We start from the raw sequence: 12,655 nt of genomic DNA, 5'->3' as shown, positions 1-12,655 counted from the left end.
TGTGCCAGGCATTGTACTAATAACTTTTTAAACATTAACTCAGCATTTCATCTGTACAAAACTTGAGAAGTGGAAATTAGCAGTATTCCCATTTTACCTACGGAAAACTGTAGCTCAGAAAAGTTAGTAACTTGCTTAGAATTCACTCAGCTGGAAAGGGCAGAGCAGGGTTTAGACCCAGGTTTGCGTGGTTCTAAGTACTTCCTCTTCCCTCACTGGTTTCTCTAGAACTTCAGCCCAAGCAACATGTAATGCTTGAATATGGGGCTTTGGAGAAGGCCCTGAAAGCTGTGAAAACCAAGCTGCCAAAGAGGACTGGAAACAAACAAACAAACAACAAACACACAAACAAACAAACACCTCAGAAAATCAAGCAACCTTGGTAGTAGGCCTAGGGACGCAGTGTGCTTTGGCAGAGTGTATAAAGCAGAGATTTGGAGACTGGGGGATATGGGGATTAGGAAGGCCAACTGGGGGGCTGGGAACCAGTTCATGGCCACATTTTAAGCAGAATGGGGTCTGGCTGCCCTGAAGGTTCACAGCTTTAGAGGCTGGAACCCAAGGAATTTGTCAAACAAAACTGCACGCTGAGTTGCAATTCCCATTTCTAAACTTTCCAGGCCGAAGTCCGCAGCTCTCTCCCCCATTCTCACACCTGCTGGCAGCAGGGGCTCCAATGAAAGGACAAGTTCCATGAATTCTTGCCCCTTCCCCCACCTTTTACAAAGCCAAGCGCTGGGACAAAAGGCGCCCAGGGTCTGGGGCTCCTTCCTCCAGCTCCTGCCAGCTCCGGTGAGTGCCAGACAGCTGGAGCCGGGCTCCACACTGCACCATTTACATTTTTTACAGCTCCCCCTCCCACTGCACTCTCCCTCATGGCCAAGGCCAGGACCCTCGCAGTTCCCTGAAGGCTGAGGGCAGTTGCCCATGAAACACAGAACCAGGGCAGCAGAAATACCCCGAACTGCCGGCCTTGCGTCGGGCTCGAAACCTCCCACCCACCCAGCAGCAACTGAAAGTTGCTTCCCTGTTCTTTGTGATTCTGATTCCAGGCCCACACAGTGGCTGCCCTGTAGGAAACTGGTCCCTATCTTTCTTGGGTGGCTCCCTAACCCACTGATAAATGCAGTTACTATTTATTGAGCACCTACTGTGTGCCAGGGACAGTGTAAATGCCTTTGCATCTGTTCTATCATTTTAGTCTCACAAAAACCCCAGGTGAAACGAGTATAAAGCCCATTATTGAGGTGAGGAAAGAGGCTCAGAGAGGAGAGGCTCGCCCCGGGCCTGCACACAGTCAGCTGGCAGTTAGCAGGCAGCAGTGTGCGAGGGTGGGAATCCAGCTCTCCCCCAACCCCTGCCTTGAGTGTGAGTCTGAGGACTGACTAGGTAGGTCCTTCCTCAAACTCTCTTGCACAATTCTCCGGGCCCTGCTGTTTACCTGTTTACCGACTGGCTCCAAAATTGGACAGGCCATCATCGTCCTGACCTTTCAGATCCTCAGGACAGGCCCCACCTGGGCTCCCAGTGCCCTCCTCGGTGGCCTGCTGCAGAAATCTACATTTTGTTTCAAACACTAATTCAGCAGGCCAGCCCAGGAAAAGGGACAACAGTAATTCCTGGGGAGGCTCTGTCCAGATTCAGGCCTGGCTCGCATTTGCTGCTTCCCGACCCCCTTCCATCCCTTGCAGGCCCTGCCCCTGTGGACTGGGCCTGGCTTCAAACAAAACTAGTGCTGGTTGATATGGTCCTGCTCCACCTCCACTGATAGCCTCCCAAAGCACTTCCAACTTCCTGGGTTTTGGACCAACACATCAAAAGGCACCCTGTGGAGAAGAAAAACCCTGTACCCTGGCCACCTCCAGCTTTAGACAGAGAGGCCGAGATATAACCACGGAGATGGTCATAGTTCCGGTCAGCCCAGCCAGCCCTTGACCTCAAAGGGTCCAGTGGATCCTGCCCCTTCAAGGGCTCAGAAGCCACTTCAGCCACAGGGATTCCATACATGTGCCCAGCAAATGACAATACAAAGTTCTTTTGTTCATTCACCAAAATACAGAGGTAAATACATAAGTATAGAAATATTTATCTACATATTATGTGCCTTGACTAAACAATTCCACTTCGTGAATCTTAGAGAAATGTTTTCATGTGTGCATTTCTGCATGTTGTTTGTAATAGTGAAAAACTGGAAACAACCTAAATGTCCAATTGCAAGGGATTGCTTATATATTATTGTACATTCCTACAATAAAATTGTCTGCAGCTGCCAAAAGATGTGAGCTAATTTTATGTGTACTGACAAGAGATCCATGACATATTGTTGAGTGAAAGGAAGCAAATAGCAGAACAATATATAATTGTCATTCTATTTTTGTTTTTAAAATGTATTTCTTAAGGCAGAGGGTAGACAGATAGTTTTTTAACCCTAGAACTTAGGGTAGTAGTTCTCACCTTAAATGCACATTAGAATACCTGGAAATTATAAAAAAATCCAGAAGCCCAGGCCACTTATATCACAATCTCTTGGGTGGGAGGGAAGCATTTTCTACCCTCTGCTGGTGATTCCAGTGAGCAGCCAGCTTGGGAAACACTACCTTAAAGAACAGAAGGAAGGAAAGGTTGATTCAAAAAGGAAAACGAAGTTGTAAACTCTTTACTCAACATGAAATCCAAACATGTATATATGTTTTTAATGCTTAAAAAAAATTCTCATTCAAGGACATGTTCATTGATTTTTAGAGCGAGAAGAAGGGAGAGAAAGAGAGAAACACTGAACCCGTTTAACCGGATACAAACCCACAAGATATTAAACCCACAACCTAGGTATGTGCCCTGACCAGGAATCAAACCAGCAACATTTCTGCCTTGAAGGAAATGCTCACACTAATAGCCATAACCCAAGTACAGAATGTGGGAAGCCATGCAAGAGAGGTGTCCACATGCCACAAGGACACGAAGCAGCTGAGATCCCTGACCCCGACTGGATATTAAACCCACAACCTATGTATGTGCCCTGGCCAGAAATAGAACCTACAACATTTTGATTGATGGGACAATACTCCAACCAACTGAGCCATACTGGCCGTGGTAAAATCCAAACATGCATTACCTGCCCTGCTCTTTTGGAAAAAGAAAAGTTTTGAGGTCACCTCAAATTATCACTAGAGTAAGCACTGAAGTACTTGACATATACCCCTTAGTGATACCAAACTTTCCTTTTTTATTGGTTTTTAGCTCTTCACCTAAGGATGTGTTTATTGATTTTAGAGAGAGGAAAAGAGGGGAGAGAGAGAAAAAGAGAGAGAGAGAAACATTGATGTGAGAGAGAAACATCGATTGATTGCTTCCTATATGTGCCCCAGCTGGATTGAATCTGCAGCCTAGGTATGTGCCCTGACCAAAAATCGAACCCACAACCTTCTGGTGCATGGGACGATGCTCCTACTAACCAAACCACTCATCCAGAGCAGCCAAACTCTCTGATGACATCTAAGGTGTTCTGGAAGTCACCCACTTGACTTTCAGGAAATAAGTCTTCGAGGGCAGAAGGAGAGAAAGAGCCCATGTTGCTGCCGTGATCTGAAGGACATGGGCCACCACATTACTTAACAGGGAACACACATAATGCACTTTGCACAGTCCTGACACAATAGAGATACTCAATAAGCAGTAGCTTTTTCATTTCTGAGCAGGTGATCTCAAAGATGATCTTAATGTCTGCTGAGTACTGGACACGTATACACGGTGTCCTGCCATCTTCCCAAACAAGACTTGAGACAAACATTGGTGTCCCCATTTTGTAGACGAGGAATCTGGGGCTTCCCTGGATTAGCATCTTTGTCAGGAACAAAACTGAAAGCTAGTTCTGTCCAACTTCAAATTTTGTACTCTGCTTACCACACTGTCACTTCTCAGGGACATTACGGGCAGCGAGTTAACTGCAATGTTAGGCCCTTCATTTCAGACGTGCTCTTCAGAAGCTCCAAAGGAAGGCGGTGTGGAGCTGAAGTTATCTGGGATCTCGCTGCTTAGAGAGTGTAGGATGTTTTTAAAGATTGTGTCCAAAAGCTCTGGCCTGGTAGCTTGGTTGGTTAGTGTAGCCCTAATATGCCAAGGTGGAGAATTTGATCCTCATTCAGAGCACATACAAGAATCAACCAATGAATATATAAATAAGTGAAATAACAAATCTACGTTTTTCTCTCTCTCTCTAAACCCAATTTAAAAAACAAAACAAAACGTTGTGTCCAAATGTAGTTCTGGAAGACCTGAAGTTGAAGCCAGCCAGGAAAGAAAAGGAAAGATTTATCTCTGAGCCCAAGGGGAAATGTTAGGGGCTTTGAGCCTTTGCTCTGCGCTGCAGATAGACCAGGGCAGAAGACCCCTCCCCTATCCCACCATTCCCTCCTCTCTCCAAGCAACTGAGGCTTACTGGTTTGCATACCTGTTTCCTGGCCTGGCAGGCAAGTTTATCTTCCCACCCCAGAGGATTTGGTTCTGCTCTTGTTTTTTTAATTTTTATTTTTTTCCACTTCCATTAAAAAAAGAAAGGTGCCTTTGGGCACCTTTGTCTTGTTGTCTTCCCTACTCATCTTCACACCACTTGAGTCAAATAATCAAAAACAGGGATTTATTGAGCATTCACTATACCCAGTAGTGTAGGTAGCACCTCAGTCCTGGAAAGTCTGCCTTGGATCATTCATTGCTTTCACCACCTGGAATCTCTGCTCCACCCTCCTTGTCTCCTGGGTGGTGTGGCTTCCATGCCACCTTCTCTGAAGGCTTCAGGGATCTCAGCTGCTTCGTGTCCTTGTGGCACGTGGACACCTCCATTGCATGGCTTCCCACATTCTGTACTTGGGTTATGGCTATTAGTGTGAGCATTTCCTTCAAGGCAGGAACAATCTTTTCTCTATTTTTATATTCTTTAAGAACCTAACACAGTGCCTGGCATATTAAAAAAACATATTTATACAGTTGTTTGCTTATACTCTTTCCAAAAAAGGATTCGAAGCACCTTGCTAAAATAGCAGAGCTGAGGCTGAAGAAAAGCAAGGGTAAGAGAATCATAGAATGAGATACAATCACAATAATAACGTAAGTAATATTTGAGTGCTTACTTATATGCTGGGCACTATTCCAGTTGTTTTACCTGCATTGTCTCATTTATAGCTTAATAATCATTCAATGAGGTAATTACTATTAAAATGATCATTTTAGCCCTGGCCGGTGCGGCCCAGTGGGTTGAACACTGGCCTGTGACACGAAAGGTTTGATTCCCAGTCAGGGCACAGGCTTGGGTTGTGGGCCAGGTCTGCCGTTGGGGGTGTGCAAGAAGCAACTGATCAGTGTTTCTCTCTCACATGGATATTTCTCTCCCTCTTTTTCTACCTCGTTTCCCCTCTCTCTAAAAAATAAATAAATAATTTTTCAAAAATCATCATTTTTGCCCTGGCTGATATGCCAAAGTTGCAGGTTTGATCCCCAGTCAGGGCACATTCAAGAATCAACCAGCGAATGCATATATAAGTGGAACAACAAATTGACGTTTCTCTCTGTCTCTCTCTCCCTCTCCCCCTTCCTCTCTTTCTCTAAAACTAAATAAATAAATACATTTGTAAATGATCATTTTACATTTAAGGAAATTGAAGCTCAGCGTTCACACTTACTCCCTGTGTGGGATTCAAACGCAGGCGGTGTGTTCCGGAAGCTGCGCTCATACCCAGAGCCCTCAGGACGCCAACGGCAGGCATTCTGTGCCTAGAGCCGGGTTATGAATTTGGTTATGAAGTTCCTAGCAGCCCAGGCCAAGAAGGGAAGGCATTCGATGGCAAGAAAGATTTTACCCATTAGCAACAAGAAACCTATTGCCTGGGAGAAAGGCAGCTTTTTGTGATCTTAAATCTAAAAAAAATTCATAAAGGAGACACTGCTTTCTAAACTCCCATGGTTAACATTCCATGGGCGAAAACTGTTAAACTCCCCAACATAGGCATATTGGTTTATAAACTACACATACGCACTGATGAAATAATGTATCATGTACATTGTAACACACAGAAATAAAAATGGAAAAGAATGAGAGATGGTATAAATACACACGGAAATTCGGCTGAGGATCCTCTTGCGTATTGGCTGCAAGATGCAGGCCCCTCTCCTGAGTTCCCTGGTCCAGTGGGCAGATCCTGCAACAGATGACAGTAGTCGTCTTCACGTCACCATTTCTCATAATGACCCCCCACAGAGGCACGGAGTGTAACTCAGGATAAGCATTGCAGCGACAGCATGTCTAGAGGGTCCAAAATAATGCGGCCCAAGTTTGTACCTCTCCAGTTGACTGGTCTGAGCTAGTAACAACTATTTTAAAGGCCAACTAATATTAATTGAGACCTTTCTGTGTGACAGTCACTGTACTAAATGTTTTACTTGCATTTCCTCATTTAATCCTCATCATAGTCCAATGAGGTAATTATCATTATAATCACCATTGTACACCTGAGGAAACTGAGGCTCAGAAAGGTTAATTGGTTCATGGGATAGAAGGGTTTAAACTTATGTTTATTAGATTCTGAAGCTAGCTTTCTTAACCACCATTCTTTACAGCCTCAGAAATTTTGAATACAGATGGTCTTAAACAGTAGTTTCCCTCCTTTTACAAATCTTTTTTAGTTATAAAATGAGTGCATTCTTGTGGTAAAAAATGCAAACAAAACTGAAGTGTCCAAAGGAAAAAAGCCTCCTCTTTCCACCAACTCGCTCACCAGGGTTCACCCTGTTAGTTTGTTCTGTTTAAAAGATTTCCAGACTTCTTTCTACTTATTGAACTCGCGTATATACATTTCAATTAGATTTTTCCAAAGTGGGATCATAGGTATACTTACGCTGAACTTCCTCTTTAACTTGGTCATCTTTCTAGTTCGATTCGTGCAAATCTATTCACATCTTAGGATCAGGCGATGCAATCGACTACTTCTTAAAATATTCTCTCTTGATTTTTCCTTTTGCTGCTTAGTTTTTTCCTTCAGCTGACTCAGAAAGGTAGTCCTTTTTCTTTCTCTCCTCTTTTCCTCCTCTCTTCCATTATCTCTCCCACCCACTTGGCTTTGGAGCTCACCTAACTGCTAACAGCCCCAGATTCGTTTCATTCTTTACCTGGAGCACTGCAGTTTTCCGTATTTGTATTTTCAATTTGTTTGGCTGTTAATTTTAAGCCCATTCAAAACATTTGTATTTGCTTATACTTACAAAAAGAAACTCTACAAGGAAACCAATGAAAGTTGTTACCTGTGTGTGATGGTGAGAAATGGAGGGAATTTGGAAGAAACCAACCAAGATCAAGGGGACCAGGCCTAAGATTAAGAACAGAATAATTAGGAGGCTTCAAGTTTGGCCTGTTGTGGTCTTGCCTCCTCTTTAAGGATGAAATAGAGGTGACAGAAAAAAAATGCAATGAACTTGGGGGGTGGGGACCACAAGCGCTTGAAATCTCGAGTGTTTGAGGCCTAGCTGTTCCCCTATTGGGGTGCCTATTTCCTCAGGGCGGGGTGGGGGTGGGGAAGGTGAGAAGGTGGGGGTGGGGCTGGGGGTAGGGGTATGGGGATGTGGGGGTGGGGTGTTAGTTGTCCACAAGCTTTCTGTCTTCTCCCGCTAAGTCTCCTGAGCCGCTGTGTGAAGCCCATCTCTCCAAAGACACCTAGCAAAAGCCCTGCAAACAAAGTAGGCATCAGTCCTGGTGGCCGGTGACTTTGCGCACCCGGGCACCTTTGCTCACTCTCCTCCCGGCTGAGGACAGGGGCAGCCTGCTCTCCGTCTAAGTGGGAATGCTGCCTGCAGGTAAGTCAGTCTCCTTCCCTCGTCCTTCCACGAAATGATATTCCCACTCCTCAATAATAAATATTCATCCTCTCTATTATAAAACTTATTAAACACACCAACATTTAGAAAATGGCATAGTGAACCACCCTGCGTCAATGGTAAAACAAACCCCTGGGATGCAATAATTATCGACATTTTGCCATATATACTTTACCCTTTCTTCTTCTTTTCCTTTGTTTTTTAAAAAGCAAAGACCTGAGGTCCTATCATTTTGTCCCCAAATTCCTACATGCATATCTGAAAATGTAGGACATTTTCTTACTTCTGTCACTTTTAATACATTTTTCTTTAATTCCTTAGTCCGTGCTAATACCTAGCTTATATTCAAATTTACCACAAAATTAAGTGACTTTAAAGCCGTGAATAATGCTTGAGCAGAGCTGCCCAGGAAAACCCAAGTCAGTGTGAGAATGACAGCTGTCTCCAGCACAGGTCTGAGAAATGCCAGTGCCTAGGAGTGAAAGGCTCAACAAATACTTATCCCTCTCCTTGGTAACAGCAAGCAAAGACAATTGTTATTGAGTACTTACCGTACCCACCTGGGCTGTGACTGGAAGAGACTGCATTAGCATTTTGTGTGTCTTTCACAGCACTGAGCATACTGCCTGCAGAGTAGATCATCAACTAATTGTGATTTGAATTCTGATAATCGTATCTCCTTGATATTGAATGTTTCTTCACAGTCAAGGAGCAACATCCCTGTTTAAATCAACCGTTTAGTGAATATCATCTCCATTTTCTAGATGGGGAAAATGAGGGTCGGATTTGTCTAAATTCCTCTTAGATATATCTGAAGTAGAGAAGCTGAGATTCAGCTTGGGATGGTTTAACTGCAGCTGGAGGGGTCACCTGTCTTTTGCTGGTCGCCAAGGTACCCTGGTGGTCAAGCCCAGAATCCCGGGGAAGAGGCAGGGAGGGTAACAGAGGAGGGTGGGAGAGGAGAACGAAGAAAATGAAAGGAAACCAGGAGATTATGATGTCAGGGAAGTAAAATTAGCGGCTATTGGATGTGGGGCCTTTGTGTACAGTAAACACAAGAGGCATGTGTTGTGTTGTGGAATGAATGAGAAGCCTTTGGAGTCTCAACTCTCCAGCTGCTGGTCTAGAGTTAGGTCCGTAGATAGCACCATGTCCTCAGGGCTGGCCCAGGCCTCTGGCACATACCAGGAGCTCAAGTATCTGTTGAATGAATGACAACACTTGGGTGAAAGTGTGAATGAATGAATAACTGAACGAGCAAATGACTGATAAATGATGGACTAATATATACAAATTATTTAATAAGGCACTGAGCAAATGAATTAATCGAATGAACAGACGGATGAATTCTTTAAATCTCTGTAGAGGATGACTAGGGAAGAGGACTAAATCTAATGGCAGTGTCGTTTATCAAGCATTTTATCATGAGACCTGTACTAAGAACTTCATAAGCAGTTTTTCACTTGATCCTCATAGCAACCCCTTGAGTGTTATTATCACCATTTTTTAAGTGAGGAATTAGGTCTGGAGATGTGAGGGAACTTGTTCAGGGGCACATGGGGCAGGGCTGGAATTTCGACCCTGCCCCTGTGCTCCCAAGCTGACTCTTCACTACCCAGCCAGCGCTGGATGAATACTTCACTCATTACAGAACTTGTTTTTTGCAAATACAGGTGAAGCCCCACTTACATGACCCCTGGAAAGCTGTACATTTAAACAGTTAAGTACTTATCGCAGCTCATTAGTTCTAGGGAGCTTTTCTATTGTATGTCCCTTTATGAGTGAAGGATTACCCTGACTCATCTGCTTCCTAAATCTAAATTTTGTTCAAAGCAAGGCACATATTAACTAAAGATGGGTACTTGTCAGAGTGGGTTTAGTTGTTGCTGGGAATCTGGGGTTTTTGATGTTTGGACACCTAGTGAGTGACCAGGTCCTTAATTTTGTGACAACTCATCTTAATAGTTAAAAAAAAATTTAAAGTTTATCATCCAGGATCCATTAAAGAAGATACAGATATGTTCAACATATGTAAAAATAAAAAGATTTCTCCAGGATAAAACAAAACAAAACAAAACAAAACCATAAGCAAAGTCTAATTATGAACCACAAACTCAGAAAAAAAAAAATTCTAATTCTTTTCATAGACCAAAAGCTGTCTATATACAAAACTCTCATTAATCAATAAGGAAAAAGGTCTATAATCCAATAGCAAAAGGGCAAAGGATATTCACAGAGAAGGAAACATAAATGGCTCGTAAGTCTATGAAAAATGCTCTCCATTATTCATAATAAAATATGTAAATGAAAGCATCCCAAGGGACTAATTTTCACCTATTAGATTGGAAAAGATTAAAAAAAGAAAGTGATACACACAGTCCTGACCAAAGGTTAAAAGGAGACTGAACTCTCATACTTTGTTTTGCAGAAATAAACTGGTACCACTTCTAAGGAGTGGCATTTGGCAAAATCAGTATTAATTACTACCACACATACACTTTGAAAGTATAGTTATACAGATATATGTGCAAAATTATGTATGTGCGGGGTTACCCATTGCAGCATGGTTTATGAGCAAAAGATGGAAATGACCTTAATGTCCGTCTATGGGGACTGGACAGTACATTATGTTCATTTATAAAATGGATTGCATGCTACATCTAGATGTCTAGCTGTGTCCTAATACATTTGCCACCAGCTACATGTGGCTATTTGAAATATGGCCAGTTCTAATTGAAGTGGAAAATGCACATTGGATTTTGAAGACTTGGTACAAAAATGGAATGTGCAGTATCTTATTATAATTGTTTTATATTGATTTCCTGTCAATGATAATATTTCAGATATATTGGTTTCACTTAAAAATATTGTTAACATTAATTTCACATGTTCCTTTTAACCTTTTTAATGTGGCTACTAGAAGATAGGAAAGTACACATGTGGTTTTCATTACATTTGATTGGACAGTGGTGGCTCTGAATAAAAAAGTAAAGTGAAAAGAGCAAGGGGCACGAGAGTGTTCGGTATCCTACCATTTGTGCTTTAAAGAAGGGAAAAAAGCGCTCTGAGGTATTTGCTTGTTTATACATAATGTATTTCTGGAATAGAACCCTACAAGCAATATTGGCTGCTTCTGGAAAGAGAAACTGTAGACAGGAAACAGGGCTGAAATTTGAACCCTGAATCCTTTTGTAAACTCTTGAACCAAAATTTGGAAGCATTTAAAATAATATGTTATTATTTATGTATCATCTATGTATATGATAAATATCATGCATCTATAGTATATATTATTTAGTCAAAAGTAGTTTTAAAAATGTTTAACAGCACAAAAATATTCATAGAAAGACTATAGAAAAATATACATGTGTATATGCACAGGAAAAGATGAAAATCACAGAAAAAAACTGGCAGATAAGCGGTGAGGGGAATGTGTTTGGGACAGAACAAAACTGGCTCTATTTTTTACTCTGTACCGTTTGACTCTTTCGTAAAAAGAATGTTTAACTTACATAAGTCAGTCTAAAAAAGAAAACTAGATTAGAAAGAAATGTACCAAAATGTTCACAATAGATGTCTTGAGATAATAAAATTACAGGTATTTTTTTCTTCCCTTTACTTTACTTTAAGTTTTTCCCAATTATTCTAAATTTTCTCAGTCCATAAATAAGACTTACTTTGTAACAGAATCACCAACAAACCTTCTTATCACTATAATTTCTTCTTAAAATACTTTTAAAGATTTTATTAACCTTTAAAAAATTTTAAATTATCTTCCTTGCTTTTTAAAATGATAGCAAGTAGTGCAGGCTCCTTATAAAATGTCAGATGATGAAGGAAGATATAATGGTGCAAGAAAAAGTGTCTTTTGTAATTCCATTTCCTTCTGCAAGATACCCGCTATTCTCTGAAGCTTTTAAAATACTGCATTTATATTAAGAACTTAAAAAACATTTCAAATTAAATGGAGAGGCTGAGAAATGGGAGCTACTTGCTTTGTGCCAAGCACAGTCCTAAATGCTTTAAATGTGTCATTTCACTGAATCGACACAGTGGCTCTGTGGGGTAAATGTTATGCCCCGGTGACCTCCCCGTCAGGGCCCTGAGGGTTTAGACAATTTGCCCAAGGTCATACTCTAGTAAGAGGCAGGGCTGGCATTCAAATCCAGCTCCAGGTGTGTCCAAGCCACTGCCTCAGGGGGCTGCCATTACGGTGGGTGGGGCTGGAATGATTATAATGCAGAGACTGGATTTGAACTCACTTCTGGTAGCTCCCTGGTCTGGTGCTCTTGGGCGGTTGAAAAGGGATATTTTTTGTTTAGGTGGTAAGTGTAGAGCTCACGATAGGCAGAGAAGAAAATGGTAATAGTGGAGCCGGAGCATAACCGACACTGGGGGGCATTTTATACGTGGCTGCCAGGTGCCGCGATCAAGTGAAACTGGAAGTCTGGGAGGGAAGCAGTAGCCCCAGCACTCCAAAGGGTTAAAGTCGGGCAGGAAAGCCCCCGGGGGAAGATACCACTGGAGGCATCTATCCCTTGGCTTTTACCTCCCCCACCAGCTGGGACCAGACCGGGAGAAAGGACTGGTTCCTCCAGGATTAGCTGAGCCCCGGGGTTGAGGTGAGCTTCGGGGACGGAAGCCCCCGGGACCCCACGTCTGCCCACCTTCATCTGGGGCTCAGAAAACCAGGTGCCCTGGGATAGGCGCCCTGGCCCTTGACAGAAACAGCTCTGGCCCAGGCACACTTGTGGAGTAAGAGGTGCCCAGGCTGGGGGGGGGGGGGGGGGGGGGGCGG

The sequence above is a fragment of the Pteronotus mesoamericanus genome, unplaced genomic scaffold (genome assembly GCF_021234165.1).
Source record: "Pteronotus mesoamericanus isolate MK-2021 breed Mesoamerican mustached bat unplaced genomic scaffold, CSHL_Meso_final contig_182, whole genome shotgun sequence".
Classification (NCBI taxonomy): domain Eukaryota; kingdom Metazoa; phylum Chordata; class Mammalia; order Chiroptera; family Mormoopidae; genus Pteronotus; species Pteronotus mesoamericanus.
This window is presented reverse-complemented; position numbering follows the sequence as displayed.